Source organism: Pleurodeles waltl, chromosome 8 (assembly GCF_031143425.1).
Source record: "Pleurodeles waltl isolate 20211129_DDA chromosome 8, aPleWal1.hap1.20221129, whole genome shotgun sequence".
NCBI classification, from domain to species: domain Eukaryota; kingdom Metazoa; phylum Chordata; class Amphibia; order Caudata; family Salamandridae; genus Pleurodeles; species Pleurodeles waltl.
In genome coordinates, this window is record NC_090447.1 from 151,929,068 (window position 1) to 151,946,675 (window position 17,608).

Genomic DNA, 17,608 nt, shown 5'->3' on the forward strand with positions numbered 1-17,608 from the left:
CCTGCAACCTAAGACGAAGAAGGACTGCTGAGCTGAAAAACCTGCAGAGAAGACGGAGACACCAACTGCTTTGGCCCCAGCTCTACCGGCCTGTCTCCCACTTCTAAAGACACTGCTCCAGCAACGCGTTCCACAGGGACCAGCGACCTCTGAAGCCTCAGAGGACTACCCTGCATCTAGAAGGACCAAGAACTCCCGAGGACAGCGGCTCTGTTCCACAAAGACTGCAACTTTGCAACAAAGAAGCAACTTTGAAACAACAGACGTTTCCCACCGGAAGCGTGAGACTTTGCACTCTACACCCGAAGCCCCCGGCTCGACTTGTGGAGAACAAACACCACAGGGAGGACTCCCCGGCGACTACGAGACCGTGAGTAGCCAGAGTTGACCCCCCTGAGCCCCCACAGCAACGCCTGCAGAGGGAATCCCGAGGCTCCCCCTGACCGCGACTGCCTGCTTCAAAGACCCGACACCTGGTAAAGACACTGAACCCGCAGCCCCCAGGACCCGAAGGATCCGACCTCCAGTGCAGGAGCGACCTCCAGGTGGCCCTCTCCCTTGCCCAGGTGGTGGCTACCCCGAGGAGCCACCCCCTTGCCTGCCGGCATTGCTGAAGAGACCCCTTGGTCTCCCATTGGATTACATTGTGAACCCGACGCCTGTTTGCACACTGCACCCGGCTGCCCCCGTGCCGCTGAGGGTGTAGTTTTTGTGCTGACTTGTGTCCCCCCCGGTGGCCTACAAAACCCCTCTGGTCTGCCCTCCGAAGACGCGGGTACTTACCTGCTGGCAGACTGGAACCGGGGCCCCCCCCTTTTCCATTGAAGCCTATGTTTTTGGGCACCACTTTGACCTCTGCACCTGACCGGCCCTGAGCTGCTGGTGTGGTAACTTTGGGGTTGCCCTGAACCCCCAACGGTGGGCTACTTTGGACCCAACTTTGAACCCCGTAGGTGGTTTACTTACCTGCAAAAACTAACAAACACTTACCTCCCCCAGGAACTGTTGAAAATTGCAGTGTCTAGTTTTAAAATAGCTATATGTCATTTGTGTGAAAACTGTATATGCTATTTTGCTAATTCAAAGTTCCTAAAGTTCCTAAGTGAAGTACCTTTCATTTAAAGTATTGTTTGTAAATCTTGAACCTGTGGTTCTTAAAATAAACTAAGAAAATATATGTTTCTATACAAAAACCTATTGGCCTGGAATTGTCTCTAAGTGTGTGTTCCTCATTTATTGCCTGTGTGTGTACAACAAATGCTTGACACTACCCTCTGATAAGCCTACTGCTCGACCACACTACCACATAATAGAGCATTAGAATTATCTCTTTTTGCCACTTTCTTACCTCTAAGGGGAACCCTTGGACTCTGTGCACACTATGGGGGTCATTCTGACCCCCGGCGGTCTCCAGGGTCGGCGGGAGCACCGCCGACAGACCGGCGGTGCCCCGCAGGGCATTCTGACCGCGGCGGTTCGCCCGCGGTCAGATGCGGGAAACCGGCGGTCTCCCGCCGGTTTCTATCCTGTTCCTGGCGGGACTCCCGCCAGGAACAGGATGGCGGTAGGGGGTGCCGCGGGGCCCCTGGGGGCCCCTGCAGTGCCCATGCCAATGGCATGGGCACTGCAGGGGCCCCCGTAAGAGGGCCCCACAAAGTATTTCAGTGTCTGCAATGCAGACACTGAAATAAGCGACGGGTGCCACTGCACCCGTCGCACCCCTGCAACTCCGCCGGCTCCATTCGGAGCCGGCATCCTCGTTGCAGGGGCATTTCCGCTGGGCCAGTGGGCGCTCTTTTGGAGAGCGCCCGCCGGCCCAGCGGAAATGTATGAATGGCCGCCGTGGTCTTTTGACCGCGGTGCGGTCATTTGTCGGCGGGACCTTGGCGGGCGGCCTCGGCCGCCCGCCAAGGTCTGATTCAGGCCCTATTTTTTACTTTGAAATAGTATATACAGAGCCAAGTTCCTACAGGTGGGGTCTGTGTTCAGTAGACCATTTTGCTTCCAGGTGGAACACCCATCTACCTCTGTACTTAAGCTGGCACACGGATCCAGGAGCAGCGGCGGTGGATGCGTTTCTGCAGAACTGGGGCCCACACCAGGGGTATGCCTTTCCCCCTTCCTTCTGATTCCGAGACTATCAGCCCAGGTACGTCGTCAGGAGGCGACAGTGGTTTTAATAACTCCTCTGTGGCATTCCTAGGCATGGTTTCCATCTCTTCTGGACCACTCGTGTGACTTTCCAATCCGTCTCCCCGATTTCCCCTCAATTCTTCGGGATCCAACGGGACACTTCCATCCTCTGGTCCTTCAGGTCCATCTATCACTTGTGGCCTGGAAGATTTCAGGACTCGCTGGCAGGATTGCCGACTTTCGCAAGAGGCTAAGGACTTCATTGCACAAGCCTGGGTTCCAGGGACTGGTAAGCAGTACACGTCCGCATGGGCTAGATGGGCTTGATGGTGTATCGACAGGCATACTGATCCCATGGGGGCCCACATTACAGATATCCTAAATTTTCTGGCAGAACTAGCAGGCGCTGGCATGTCTTATTGTATGGTGCATTCCTTTAGGATGGCAATCTCGGCCGGTCACCCCCATCTCGAAAACCATCCAGTGGGGGAACATCCCTGGGTGTGTAAGCTTCTTAAGGGTATCAGACTTTCCCGCCCTCCGGAGCCTAGGTACTCGGAGTTATGGGATGTCAACCTAGTTCTTCGTCTGTTATCCTCGTGGCAGGACAATCAATATCTTTCTAGGAAAGAATTATCAGCTAAATTGGCTATGTTACTGTGTCTCGTTTCATGCAAAAAGGTGTTGGATGTCAGAGCCTTAGGAGTAACTTTCACAGTTCTCGAAGAACCAAGTGCAATACTAGGTCAGGGTCGTACCCTGCATTTCCTCTCGCCCCTAAACTTTGTGTAGTGCGATGCTTAAAGACTTACGAGGAAACGACAGCTGGACTTCATCCTCCGGGGGAGCGTCAGCTGTTAATTTCTTTGAAGAAACCATTTAAGGCAGTTTCCTCCCCTTCCATTGCTAGGTGGATCAGATTGATCTTGGCGGAAGCCGGTATCAATATACAGGTGTTCGGGGCATACTCAGTTTGAAGCGCCATGGCCTCCAAGGCCATCCACGTAGGCGGCAAGTTGGAAGACATCATGAATGCGGCAGATTGATCCTCTGAGTCAGTTTTAAAAAAAGTTCTACTTTAAACCGATACACGAGGCAGCCTCTTTGGTGGTAAGTAAGCTTTGCTCTTGTATAATCCTCGCCTCCGGTCCTGACATAGAATGCGAAATTTCCTATCTATCGTGAAGGAATGTTTCAATTCTATTAAGGACACGGAGGCGAGCATTATCCCACCCTACATGTGATACGTTTTCTTCCCACCCGGAGGTCCTTTGGAGCTTGTACGGAGGTGGTATTGATATATTTATATTGATGTGTATATGCATATGTTTCAAGACTGGGTATTGCTGTGAGTGATCATATCTGGAATACTCCACAATTGTCGTTTTTCCTGACATTTTATGTTTTAAGACACTAGAATATCTCTAATTTCTACAGGTTTCTTTAAGTATTGTTTAATGACTCATAACGGGTATGCCCAGATTAATATTTGATATTTTTCCAGTAGGATCTGAGGCAGCGGCCACTTGAGGAATCAATGTTCTCTTTGGCAGTGAAGTCGAGGGAGAGTGACGTTGTCGAGGGCATTTATACGGTTAACAGGATCGGAGTCTCATTGGACAATGGTTGCTATGGAAGCAGACTCATGGGACTTGTAGTTTGTTATGTGTTTTTTGTTTGAACTTTGAACTTGCTATTTAATAAAGAGTGAAGAAAGAACTGCATAATCCTCACCTCCCGTGTCCTTAATAGAATTGAAACTTTCCTTCACAATAGCTTGGAAATTTCGCATTATTTTCCCGCCCAGGCCTATTAGCGCACAGGAGACGTCCATGTGGTTTTTAGACTATTTGTTTCTCTATAGAAATTCGGCCGCTACGTGGTCACTCTTGTGGCGATCCTCCTATTTGAGGCTTTTTTCATCATCAGGACCGGAGACGAGGATTATGCACTCCTTTCTCCACTTTATTCACAACAGCAAGTTCAAAGTTCAAACAAAATAGAAACAAAATGAACTACAAGCCCCATGATGCCCACAAGTAACCATGACAACCCATAACCAATGCAATGTCCATAACAAGGTGTATATATATATATATAACTGACGGGCACTGTCCTTCCTCTTTTTTCACTGCTGCCCGTCAGTCAAGTCCTCGCTCCTTCTCGTTATTTCGGGTGTTTTGGGGATTACCCTGAGTTATTGCATTTGTCGCTGTTGCCTTGGTATTTCTTTACTGTTGTTGGTGCGCGGGGAACGTTCCTCGCTTTCCAAACATTCCTATCTTCGCGCAGTAGGCTTTTGCCCGAGCGCATGGTGCGGTGACGCCCTGTCATCACTGGGGGCGCATGTTCGCGCTATAACGATCGGAGAATTCAGCGCTTTGCGCGCTGTGTTCTCTCATCGTCTCTGAACCTTTCAGGAGCCTGCCCTTGGGGATTCCTGATTTTTACCGGCTCCCAACCCTTGCCTATACCGCGTGGCGGTAAGAGCTGTTTTTTCCTGCAATTTTACATTCCCTTGGGGGAACTTTTAGGTTTGGCATTTCTCTGGAATTTTCCAGTACATTTGGAGCACGGCAAGGGGACTGCCCAGTTGATTTAGGTTGGGCGTTATATCTTGTGCTCTCACCCTTTTCAATTGACGCCCCTTTGGAGGGGTAAGTATTGTATCTGTTTGGTCTGGCCCTGGGTCTTTATTCCGTTGGGGTTTAAAGGGTTTTGGTGCACATTGGTATTTTTCCCATTAGTGTGACGATGTCTTCGTCCACTCCTTCCATGGACTCTTTCATTGATCATGCCCCATCTTTGGGGACGGAGGAAGTCTGGCCTCCCCAACATCATCTTTCTGAAGGCATGGACAGGTTGGTTTCGCAGGCAGTGGCGAAAGCCCTGGCACCCTTGCAGGATAGAGTGGACAAGCTTATGGACAAAGGGGGTCATTACAACGTTGCCGCCCGCCAAGTTGTAACCGCCGTGCGGCCGCCAATGTGGCCGCACTCCCGCGGTGCCCATAATGACATCCCCGCTGGGCCGGCGGGTGGAAACAGAGTTTCTGCCCGCCGGCCCAGCGGGGAGGTGGGCCGCGACATGGGAGCCGGCTCCAAATGGAGCCGGAGGTGTTGCGGACAGTGAAAAGCTGCATGGGGCCCTGTCAGGGGTCCCCTGCACTGCCCATGCCAGTGGCATGGGCAGTGCAGGGGCCCCGAGACTCCCCGTACCGCCAGCCTTGTCCTGGCGGTTCAAACCGCCAGGAAAAGGCTGGCGGTAGGGGGACTCGTAATCCCATGGGCAGCGCTGCAAGTAGCGCTGCCCTGGTGGATTATCACCGCCGGGGCAAATGTGGCGGGAAACCGCCGGCCCCGGCGGTGCAGTCATAATCCCCTCTGACGCACCGCCAGCCTGTTGGCGGTGCTTCAGCCAAAACATCCCTGGCGGTCTTGGACCGCCAGGGTTGCAATGAGGGCCAAAGTGTCCAGCTCATCAGGCATTTTGGGGGATTTGGATCCACGGGCTAGTACCTCAAAGACTCCTTCTTCCTCCAGGAAGCGTTACCCGGGGAACCTGGAAGGCTTCACCAGATTGAGGGAGGCCTTCTGCAAGAGTGCGCGAACGCTTGATCCTGTACCCTGCCGGGAGGATGTTTTGCCCGGAGAGCATGGCAGCTCTGCTGCCCTGGCTTTGGATCCCTTTGTGGGATCACCCTATTCGGTGGGGTGACTCCGATGACGAGGGCTCATCGGAAGAGGGCTGCATTATGGGTAGACCTTGGGGCCCATCTGCGAACACCTCTAGTGTTGAGGAAGAAGGTTGGGACTCCGATATGTTTGACCCTGAGGACATCTACCATCCTTGGTCCTCCGAATGGGTCCCCAATCCCAAGGTGGCGGCCTATGTGGCTAAGGCTATCTGCCATCCTTTGGAGAAGGAAGTTCGGACCCGTTTGCGGGTGGAATGCCCCAGGCCTGCGCTTGGGGACAACACTAGGTGGCGGCTACGCCTTCATTGGACCCAAAGCTCTGTACTTTTTTCTCTAAGAACATGCGCGATCCTAAAAAAGGGATGGATCGCTGTTGGCGGTCGTGTCAAGATAAACTTTAGGATGTCTTGGGACCCTTGACAAAGATAATTGAATTGGCTGATTCGGCTGAGACCTCAGGCGAGCTGTTGCAGACGGATGTGGTTGCTGGATGGGTGCAAAGGGAGGTTTGTCTATTGGGCAACGCCAATTGCGCAATATCTACGGAGAGACGACGCTCTCTCCTGATCAAGATCGACCCTAAATTAGGGGAACTGGCGATGTCTGAGGCTGGTGTGGTAGCCCAGGGCAATCTCTTTGGCGACCCCTTCGTGAAGGAGCTTGGGAGATTTGTGTCCACCTTCTCCGCTTTGGATAAAGCGCAGTCTTCCATGCGCAAGATTTTCCCGGGAAAGGTTTTTTCCGGGGCTGGGCGAGGAAGGGGTCGCTCCTCCGGCCGCTCCCTGCAATCAGGCTCCTCCTGAGCTAATGCCAAAAGTCCTTCGCCAGGTCCGTCAGAACTCTGGACCGAGCGCCCCCAGTCTGTTTATGTACTGGACAGCTGAGATATTGTCCATCCGAAGAAGGAAACAACAAGAAACCTTGTCGCGGGTCAGGGACCGAATCGCAAACGAGCCAGCTAAAAGCTTGAGACAATTGATGTGAAGGTTCAATTCCTCCGATGTCCACTTACCGCCCATGGAGATCTGACCACACCTGGCCCCCCCAGCCCAATCTGCTGGCATCCGACTCTTTTACCAGGTCGGGGAGAGAGCCAAAGATGGCCTTCCCATTCCATGCATCAATATGGCTCAACCACCATTGCATCCTCGAACGAGCCTCCGAAGAGAGCTCCACCAGAGCTGAATATGTATGTTCCTTCCGGAGATGAGAGGCCTTCAGACGTTGCAGGGCCCTGTAATGCAAGGGACCTGAAAAGATCGCCTGGATAGAGGACGACAGAAGACCCACAATCCTGGCAATTTGCCGGAGGGAGGTCCTGTCCCTGCGAAGCACCCTGGAAATCTCCTTCTTGGTCTTGGAAACTTTGTGCTCCGGCAATTTCAGCATTGCAGATGTCGTGTCCACCACAAACCCCAAGAACGTCGTGGACTGAGACGGGCAAAGAGAGGACTTCTCTGTGTTGATCACGAAACCCAGAGCCTGCAACAGTGCAATAGTCATGTTCGCGTAACACAACAGTTGCAACCTGGACTGATCCATCAAAAGGATGTCGTCCAGATAAATAATCAGTCTGACACCCTGAGTCCTCAGAAACTCGACTACCAGTTTCAGCAACTTCGTGAAGCACCAAGGTGCTGAAGACAGGCCGAATGGAAGACACTTAAATTGGAAGATCTGGCTTCACCATTGAAACTGCATCCTTGACATCCAAGCAGTTCATCCAGTCCCCTTGACACAGAAGGTCTCTGAGAAGATGGATTCCCTCCATCTTGAAATGATGATAAACCATCCATTTGTTGAACGCCTTGAGGTTTATCACCAGACGAAAAACCCTTGTCCTTCTTCTCGACCAGGAAGATGTTGCTCAGGATCCCCCTCGGATGAAGAGGAGCTGGTACAACAGCCCCCTTGCCAAGAAGAAGCTGAACCTCTGCGTCTATCAATTGGGCGTCCTGGACGCTGAACCGAATGGGAGGAGGTCGAACTGGTTGAACTGGGGTCCCATAGAACTCTGTGAAAACCCAACACTGTCTCCAAGACCCAAGGGTCGGGCGTAAGTCGTGCCCAATTCTCTGCAAAGGGGAAAAAAGGGCAGTGGTCACCTGTACTTCCTCCCTGGGAGTTGGAGTTGCCTCGGTGGAAACGGGAGTAACTTCCTCGACCAGAGCCTCTGTTGGGAAAGAATGTCCCTTGACGGCCATCGTTCCAACCGTTATTACGCTTTCCTTGAGCTCCATTTTTCTAGTGTCGGGCGGGATAATCCTCGCCTCCGTGTCCTTAATAGAATTTAAACTTTCCTTCACGATAGCTAGGAAATTTCTCATTCTGTGTCAGGACTGGAGGCGAGAATTATGCATGTTTAAAGCTTACTTACTACCAATGAGGCTTCTTCGTGAACAGGTTTAAAATAGAATTTTTTGAACGTAGACTCTGATGACCAGTCAGCAGCACTCATGATGTCCTCCAGTCTTCCACCTACATGAACGGCTTTGGAAGCCATGGCACCTCGAGTGGAGTGTGCCCCAAAAACTTGTACATCACTGCCCACTTCCATCAAAAACTATTTGATCCACCTAGTGATGGAGGGAGAGGAGACCGCCTTAAAGGGTTTCTTTATTGAAATCATTAATTGCCTTTCCCCAGGAGGACGGTGTTTGGCCGTCACTTCTTCATATGTCTTCAGACACCTTACTACACACAGTTTAGGTGTATGCTCGAAAGCTGGATAAGTTACTGACGTGGTATTGCATTTTGTACGCGTAGATATCGTGAAGGTTACTCCCTCTGGAGAGAAAACCTTTGCTGATATATCCAGGGCTCTCACGTTTGTTTGCACGAGATGAGGCATAGCAGAATAGCTAATTTTGCTGACAACTCTTTGCGAGAGAGATACTGGTTATCTTGCCAAAAGGTTAAGAGACGCAGAACTTGGTTGACGTCCCATAGTTCTGAATACCTGGGTTTGGGAGGACTGGTCATCCTGATACCTTTCAGTAATTTGCACACCCATAGGTGTTCCCCCACCGGGCAGTTGTTAACGCGGGGGTGCCCAGCCGAGATCTCAGATCATAAGGAATTAATTGTGCAGTAAAACAAGGCGGATTCCGCAAGATCTGCTAGAAAATTTATGACATCTGTAATCTGGGCCCCCATGGGATCGATGTGCCTTTCCATACACCAACGAACCCAGTGGTTCCAGGCTGATCTATATCCCATACATGTGCTCGGAGCCCAGGCTTGTCTGATGAATTTTTCAGCATGTTGTGAAAGTCGGTTGTCTTCCCAGCGACTCCGGAAATCTTCCAGGCCGCCAGAATTAGATGGCCTTGGAGGGCCAGCGGATGAGGATGACCCACTGGGTTCAAGAGAATCGACAGGAAAACTGGGAGTTGAATCGGATAGTCGCAAGATAGTTCCAACAGGGATGGGAACCACACTTGCGACCTCCAAAGGGGGGTAATCAGGACCACCGTAGCTACTTGGCGACGCACTTGGGCTGCCACTCTCGGAATTAGAAGGAAAGGGGGGGAACGCGTAACTCTGGTCCCGACCCCAATCCTGCAGGAACACATCCACCGCTGTTGCTCCGGGATCTGGACGCCAGCTGAAATAGTTTGGGAGATGGGCGTTCCATCTGGACGCAAAGAGATCCACTGAACAGGGACCCCTAGCGTTCCATGAGTGTGAGAAACAAACCTCTGTCCAGTTGCCAGTCGCTGGGATCCTCCAGGAATCTGGAGTTCCAGTCCACATGTGTGTTCTGGGAGCCCTGGAGGTACTCCGCCGTCACCGATATTTGGCGTTGGAGTGCCCCCTAGGCGATTTATGTACTGCACCTCAGATACGTTGTCCATTCTCAGGAGAATACAGCACAAGACTTTGTCCCGAGTCAGAGACCTGATTGCAAAGGATCCTGCCAGGAGTTCCAGGCAGTGGATGTGTAGGTGGAGTTCCCGTGGGGTCCAACGTCCCCCGAACGAGATATCTCTGCAATGGGCTCCCCAGCCGAGACGGCTGGCATCCGATTCTATCACGAGGTCCGGCGAGGATCCAGAGATCGCTCTGCCGTTCCGCGCTTCCATGTGGTCCAGCCACCACTGGAGCTACGTCCTCGCCTCCTGGGGAAGAGTTATCAATTCTGAATAGGTTAGTCCGCGCCGGAGATTGGGAGCTTTTACGCGTTGAAGAGCCCTGTAATGCAGCGGTCCCGGAAAAATGGCCTGGATCGAGGATGAGTGAAGTCCCACCACATTTCTGAGGGTTGATAATGAACTCTAGGTCCTGGAGGAGTGCAATAGTTGTGGGCACATTGGACAACAATTGCGTGTGAGATTGGTCCATGAGGAGAATGAAGTCGAAGTAAATGATCAAGCGGATCCCCCGGGCCCGTAGGTACTCCACCACTGGTTTGAGCAGTTTCGTGAAGCACCAGGTCCTGGAGGAGTGCAATAGTTGTGGGCGCATTGGACAACAGTTGCGTGTGAGATTGGTCCATCAGGAGAATGTAGTCGAGGTAAATGATCAGGCGGATCCCCCGGGACCGTAGGTACTCCACCACTGGTTTGAGCAGTTTTGTGAAGCACCACGGTACCGACGATAGGCCGAAGGGAAGGGACATGAATTCAAACACCTGATTCTTCCAAAAGAGTTGTAGAAATCTGCAGTGTGGAGGAAAAATCGGGACCGTTAGATAGGCATCCTTGAGGTCCAGAGGGATCATCCAATCCCCCTGTAGAAGGAGATCCCTGAGCATGTGAATGCCTTCCATTTTGAAGTGTCTGTACACTACACACTCGTTGAAGGCTTTGAGGTTGATTACTGGCTGGAAGCCTTTGTCCTTTTTCTCTAATAGGAAGAGGTTACTCACGAAACCTCTGGGATGAAGGGTCAACTCACGAATGGCCTCCTTGCGCAGGAGGTCTCGGACTTCCGAGTCTATCAGTGTGTAGTCCCCTTCTGTAAAGATCAAAGGTCTCCGCATAGTCTCTTGAACTGGTGTTCCCCAGAACTCTATGTGGAACCCCGTCACTGTCTGTAGGACCCAGGCATCTGATGTTATAGGTGCCCACTTGTGTGCGAAACAACACAGTCTCCCTCCGAGAATTTGAGGGGAAAAAAGGGTAATGCTTACCATTTGAACCTCCTGGAGAGTTTGCTCCTCCGCGGACGCCTCTGCTCGCTCTGTTCCTTCCTCTGCCCCGGTTAGGGAAGAAGGCGCCTTGACGGCTGCCTCATCATCCATTATTCCTATTAGGGTAGGAGTTGGAGCCTTGCTGGTACATGCGGCCGGAGGAGCGACCCCTGCCTCTTCCGGCCCCCCAAAAAACCTTTCCCGGAAAGATCTTCTTTATGGAAGACTGTGCTTTATCAAGTGCTGAGAAGGTGGCCACAAATTTGCCCAATTCTTTTACGAAAGGATCTCCAAACAAGTTCCCTTGGGCAATAGCCCCTGCCTCTGAATTGGAGAGTTCTCCCAGCTTTGGATCAATTTTTATTAGCATGGAGTAGTGCCTCTCCGTGGAGAGAGTGCAATTAGCATTGCCCAGGAGACATACTGCTCTCTGGGCCCATCCCGCCACGATATCCGTTGGCATGGGAGTATTAGTGTGCCTTGCATGCTCAGCTAGTTGCATTATCTGCGTTAGAGGTCCTAAGACATCTAGTAATTTGTCCTGGCATGTTCTCCAGGACCGGTCTATGCCCTTTTTGGGGTCCTTGGTGTACTTCGCAAAGAGGGTACACATTTTCGAATCTATGTCTGGCGTTGCCGCCACTTTGTTTGGCAGAGTAGGGCGAGGACTTTCGGCCTTCAACCGGGTCCTAACCTCCTTGTCCAGAGGTTGTCTTATTTTGCTGGCGACATAATCCGCCACTCTTTTCTCCGGTCGCCACTCTGAGGATCTAGGATGGTATATATCCTCTGGATCAAACATTTCTGATTCGGAGTCCTCAGGCTCCTGCGGGTCAGGTGTGGCAGGTGTCGGATGCCAAGGACATCCAAGTCTAGATCCTCAGCCGAGGAGGAATCTCCCTCTGTGTCCCATTCTACCCGCTCAGGTGACCCTGCATCAAGGTTGTAAGGAAATGCCTCCTTGGCATGGTTACCCCCTGACTTTTTGCCTTTGCTGATGCCAAGTTATGATTTGAAAGTGTGCCGGGACCCTGCTAACCAGGCCCCAGCACCAGTGTTCTTTCCCTAAACTGTACCTTTGTCTCCACAATTGGCACAACGCTGGCACCCAGGTAAGTCCCTTGTAACTGGTACCCCTGGTACCAAGGGCCCTGATGCCAGGGAAGGTCTCTAAGGGCTGCAGCAAGTCTTATGCCACCCTGGGGACCCCTCACTCAGCACATACACACTGCTTGCCAGCTTGTGTGTGCTGGTGGGGAGAAAATGACTAAGTCGACATGGCACTCCCTTCAGAGTGCCATGCCAACCTCACACTGCCTACTGCCTATGGCATAGATAAGTCACCCCTCTAGCAGGCCTTACAGCCCTAAGGCAGGGTGCTCTATACCACAGGCGAGGGCATAGGTGCATGAGCACTATGCCCCTACAGTGTCTAAGCAAAACCTTAGACATTGTAAGTGCAGGGTAGCCATAAGAGCATATGGTCTGGGAGTCTGTCATACACGAACTCCACAGCACCATAATGGCTACACTGAAAACTGGGAAGTTTGGTATCAAACATTTCAGCACAATAAATGCACACTGATGCCAGTGTGCACTTTATTGTGAAATACACCCAGAAGGCATCTTAGAGATGCCCCCTGAAAATATACCCGACTTCCAGTGTGGGCTGACTAGTTTTTGCCAGTCTGCCACACACCAGACATGTTGCTGGCCACATGGGGAGAGTGCCTTTGTCATTCTGTGCCCAGGAACAAAGCCTGTACTAGGTGGAGGTGCTTCTCACCCCCCCTGCAGGAACTGTAACACTTGGCAGTGAGCCTCAAAGGCTCACCCCCTTTGTTACAACACCACAGGGCATCCCAGCTAGTGGATATGCCCACCCCTCCGGCCACTGCCCCCACTTTTGGTGGCAAGGCTGGAGGAGATAATGAGGAAAACACGGAGGAGTCACTCCCCAGTCAGGACAGCCCCTAAGGTGTCCTGAGCTGAGGTGACTCTAACTTTTAGAAATCCTCCATCTTGCAGATGGAGGATTCCCCAAATAGGATTAGGGATGTGCCCCCCTCCCCACAGGGAGGAGGCACAAACAGGGTGTAGCCACCTTCAGGGCCAGTCGCCATTGGCTACTGCCCTCCCAGACCTAAACATACCCCTAAATTGAGTATTTAGGGGCTCCCAGGACCGAGGAAGATAGATTCCTGCAACCTAAAGAAGAAGGACTGCTGACCTGAAGCCCTGCAGTGAAGACGGAGATGACATCTGATTTGGCCCCAGCCCCACCGGCCTGTCTCCCTACTTCGAAGAAACTGCAACAGCGAGGCATCCAACAGGGTCCAGCAACCTCTGAAGCCTCAGAGGACTACCTTGCATCTAAACGACCAAGAAGCTCCTGAGAACAGCGGCCCTGTTCAAGAAACTGCAACTTTTCGAAACAAAGAAACAACTTTTAAAGACCACACGTTTCCCGCCGGAAGCATCAGACTTTCCACTTTGCACCCGACGCCCCCGGCATGACCTGCGGAAAACTAACGCTACAGGGAGGACTCCTCGGCAACTGCAAGCTCGTGAGTAGCCAGAGTTGACCCACCTGAGCCCCCACAGCGACGCCTGCAGAGGGAATCCAGAGGCTCCCCCTGACCGCGAATGCCTGCTTCAAGGAACCCGACGCCTGGAAACCACACTGCACCTGCAGCCCCCAGGACCTGAAGGAACTGAACTCCAGTGCAGAAGCAACCCCCAGGCAACCCTCTGCCTAGCCCAGGTGGTGGCTACCCAGAGGAGCCCCCCTGTGCCTGCCTGCATCGTTGAAGAGACCCCCAGGTCTCCCCATTGGAAACCCGACGCCTGTTTGCATTCCGCACCCGGCTGCCCCTGTGCCGCTGAGGGTGTACTTTCTGTGCCTGCTTGTGTCCCCCCCGGTGCCCTACAAAACCCCCCTGGTCTGCCCTCCGAAGACGCGGGTACTTACCAGACTGGAACCGGGGCACCCCTATTTCCATTGAAGCCTATGTGTTTTGGGCACCACTTTGACCTCTGCACCTGACCGGCCCTGAGCTGCTGGTGTGGTAACTTTGGGGTTGCCTTGAACCCCCAACGGTGGGCTACCTTGGACCCAACTTTGAACCCTGTAAGTGTTTTACTTACCTGTGAACTTAACATTTACTTACCCCCCCCCAGGAACTGTCGATTTTTGCAGTGTCCACTTTTAAAATAGCTTATTGCCATTTTTGTCAAAACTGTACATGCTATTGTGATTATTCAAAGATCCTAGAATACCTGAGTGAAATACCTTTCATTTAAAGTATTGTTTGTAAATCTTGAACCTGGGGTTCTTAAAATAAACTAAGAAAATATATTTTTCTATATAAAAACCTATTGGCCTGGAATTTGTCTTTGAGTGTGTGTTCCTCATTTATTGCCTGTGTGTGTACAACAAATGCTTAACACTACCCTCTGATAAGCCTACTGCTCGACCACACTACCACAAAATAGAGCATTAGAATTATCTGCTTTTGCCACTATCTTACCTCTAAGGGGAACCCTTGGACTCTGTGCACACTGTTTCTTACTTTGAAATAGTATATGCAGAGCCAACTTCCTACAGCGGGTGTAGTGACGAGTTGCTTGAGGCCGAAGTTGTCGAGGTTGTCGATTAAGTTGGTGGTGTTGATATTGTTATTATTTTCTAGGTGGAAGTTTAGGTCACCGAGGAGGATGTAGTCTGTTGAGGTGAGGGCTGGGAAGCTGATGGCGTCGGCGATGTCGTCGCAGAACTGCGGTCTGGGTCCAGGGGGTCTGTAGACCAGTGTTCCTCTGAGTGTGTTGTTGGCGTTGATGTGGATTTTGAAGTGGAGGTGCTCGGCGGAGTTGATGGTGTCGTGGGAGTTGATGGAGACTCTTATGGTGTTTTTGTGGACTATGGTGATTCCTCCTCCTGGTCTGTTGATTCGGTCTCTTCTGGTGATCTTGTAGCTTTCTGGTATGGCTATGGCTACGTCTAGTTCCGAGGCCCAATTCATCCAGGTTTCGGAGAGGAATGCGACGTCAGGTGAGTATGTGGTCAGGAGGTCCCAGAGTTCAATTGCATGTTTGTAGACGGAGCGGGTGTTAAGTAGGATGCATCTTAGGCGATTGTCTGTTTTGATTTGGAGTTTGGAGGTTAGGTTGCAGGTGAAATTGCAGGCTTTGCAGGAGAAGGGTCCTTTGGTGCGCGTCGGTGTGGACTGGAAGCAGATGGAGGAGCTTCCTGGATTAAGGGCGTAGAGTTCGTTGGCAGTGTAAAGGTGTTTGGTGGTGCTGGAGGCATGTTGAGGAGGAAACGACCTGCCTGCAAAGATGCTGGGTCAGAGGTCACTTCTAACCTTGCGCTGCGGCCGGCATAAGAGGGGAGGTGGGAGGGAGTGGCAGCTGGGAGGAGGGAGGGAAACCTCCAATGGGAATGCGGGGGGGCAGGGGCAGCAGGAGTGGGAAGAGCTCAGAGGAGGAGGGATGGGCGCAGGGCCTTCCGGGAGAGGAGAAGCCAAGAAGCCTAAACAAGCCCAAACAAGCCCAGACAAGCCCAAAACAATGGCAGCACTTACCGGAGCAGTGGTGAGGAGGAAGCGACCTGCCTGCAAGGCTGCAGGATCAGAGGTCGTCGGATCACTTGATCCAGCTGCCAATCGCTGGAGTCCGACAGGAACCTGGAATTCCAGTCCGCCAAAGTGTTCTGGGACCCCGGGAGATACTCCGCTGTGACAGAGATCTGATGCTCGAGGCAGAAATGCCAAAAGTCTTTCGCCAGCTCCGCCAAGGCCTTCGACTGAGTACCCCCAGGGCGGTTTATGTATTGCACTGCTGACACATTGTCCATCCGAAGAAGGACCATGCAGGAGATTCTGTCCCGAGTCAGGGATCTGATCTAAAACAAGCCCGCTAGGAGCTCCAGACAGTTGATGTGCATGTTGAGCTCCTGAGGAGTCCACCGTCCTCCAAACAAAATGAGCCTGCAACGGGCTCCCCATCCATGCCGGCTGGCGTCCGACTCTATGACCAGGTCTAGAGAGGCCCCAAAAATGGCCCTGCTATTCCATGCCTCCATGTGGTCTAGCCACCACTGCAACTCCATTCTCGCCTCTGTGGTGAGAGAGACCAGTTCGGAGTATGTCACACCGCGTCAAAGGTGATGGGCTTTGAGGCGCTGGAGAGCCCTGTAGTGAAGAGGGCCTGGAAAAATGGCCTGGATCGACGATGAGAGCAGACCCACCACCTTGGCAAGTTGCCGTAGTGAGATCCTGTTGCGCCTCAATGCCTTCCTTAACTCCTTCTTGATCTTGAAGATCTTTGGAGTCAGGAGACTGAGAGATGCCAACTGGGAGTCTATGAGGAACCCCAGAAAAATCATCGTCTGCGAAGGGAGAAGCTCAGATTTATGTTGGTTGATCACAAACCCCAGGTCCTGAAGGAGAGTAATAGGCGTGTTCGCATTGGATATAAGTTGCAACCTGGATTGATCCATCAGGAGGAGATCGTCCAGGTAAATGATGAGGAGAATCCCGAGAGAAGGAGGAATTCCACCACCGGCTTGAGAAGGTTGGTAAAGCACCAAGGAGCCAAAGACAGTCTGAAGGGAAGAGAGGTGAACTCGAACACCTGCCCCTTCCACAGAAACTGTAGGAACCTGCGATGAGGTGGGAAAATTGGCACAGTGAGATACACATCTTTGAGGTCCAGACGGACCATCCAATCTCCCCGCAGGAGGATATCCCGGAGCAGGTGGATTCCCTCCGTTTTGAAATGTCTGTAGATCACCCAGTCGTTGAACGAACGAAGGTTAATCACTGGGCGAGACCCCTTGTCTTTCTTTTCCACCAAGAAAAGATTGCTCACAAAGCCTCTGTGGTGGAGAGCTGAGGCGCATATGGCTCCTTTGCGAAGGAGCTCCTGAATCTCGGAGTCTATAAGGGTGGAATCCGCTGTTGAAAACACTAAAGGAGTGGGAGGTTTCTCCTGAAATGGAGTCCCCCAAAACTTGATGTGAAAGCCAGACACTGGTGGTCATTCCAACCCTGGCGGTCGGTGTTAAAGCGGCGGCAAAACCGCCAACAGGCTGGTGGTAAAAAAAATGGAATTCCGACCCTGGCGGAAACCACCAACAGAGACCGCCACTTCAACACACCGCCCGCCACGGCGGGACAAACAAACAGCGCGGCGGTCACCGCCAACAGACAGGCGGGAGTCAATGTACCGCCCACCCTATCACAACCCACCAATCCGCCACCTTTTCCGGGGCGGTAGCCCCGCCGATAAAAACACGGCGGAAACAGCCATTTCGAATGGAAAACGCTCACCTCCATACACCCCACGAGGAATCTGGACAGCATGGAACCCTAACTCCACATCCTCCCAGCGATTGTCTTCCTGCTCCTCTACCAGGAGCACGAACGCTGGCGCAGAACACAACGGTGAGTACTGCACCTACGACACAGGGAAGGGGGGAGGCAAAAAATTACGGGGACACACATACGCGACACACCCACCCCCACCCTCACCCACTACAACACACACATCAATGCATAGCAATACATCACAGTTACCCCCTCAAACCCCCCGGAAGAATGCAAAGACAAAAGGAAATGATTTTGAACATTGGAATATATTGT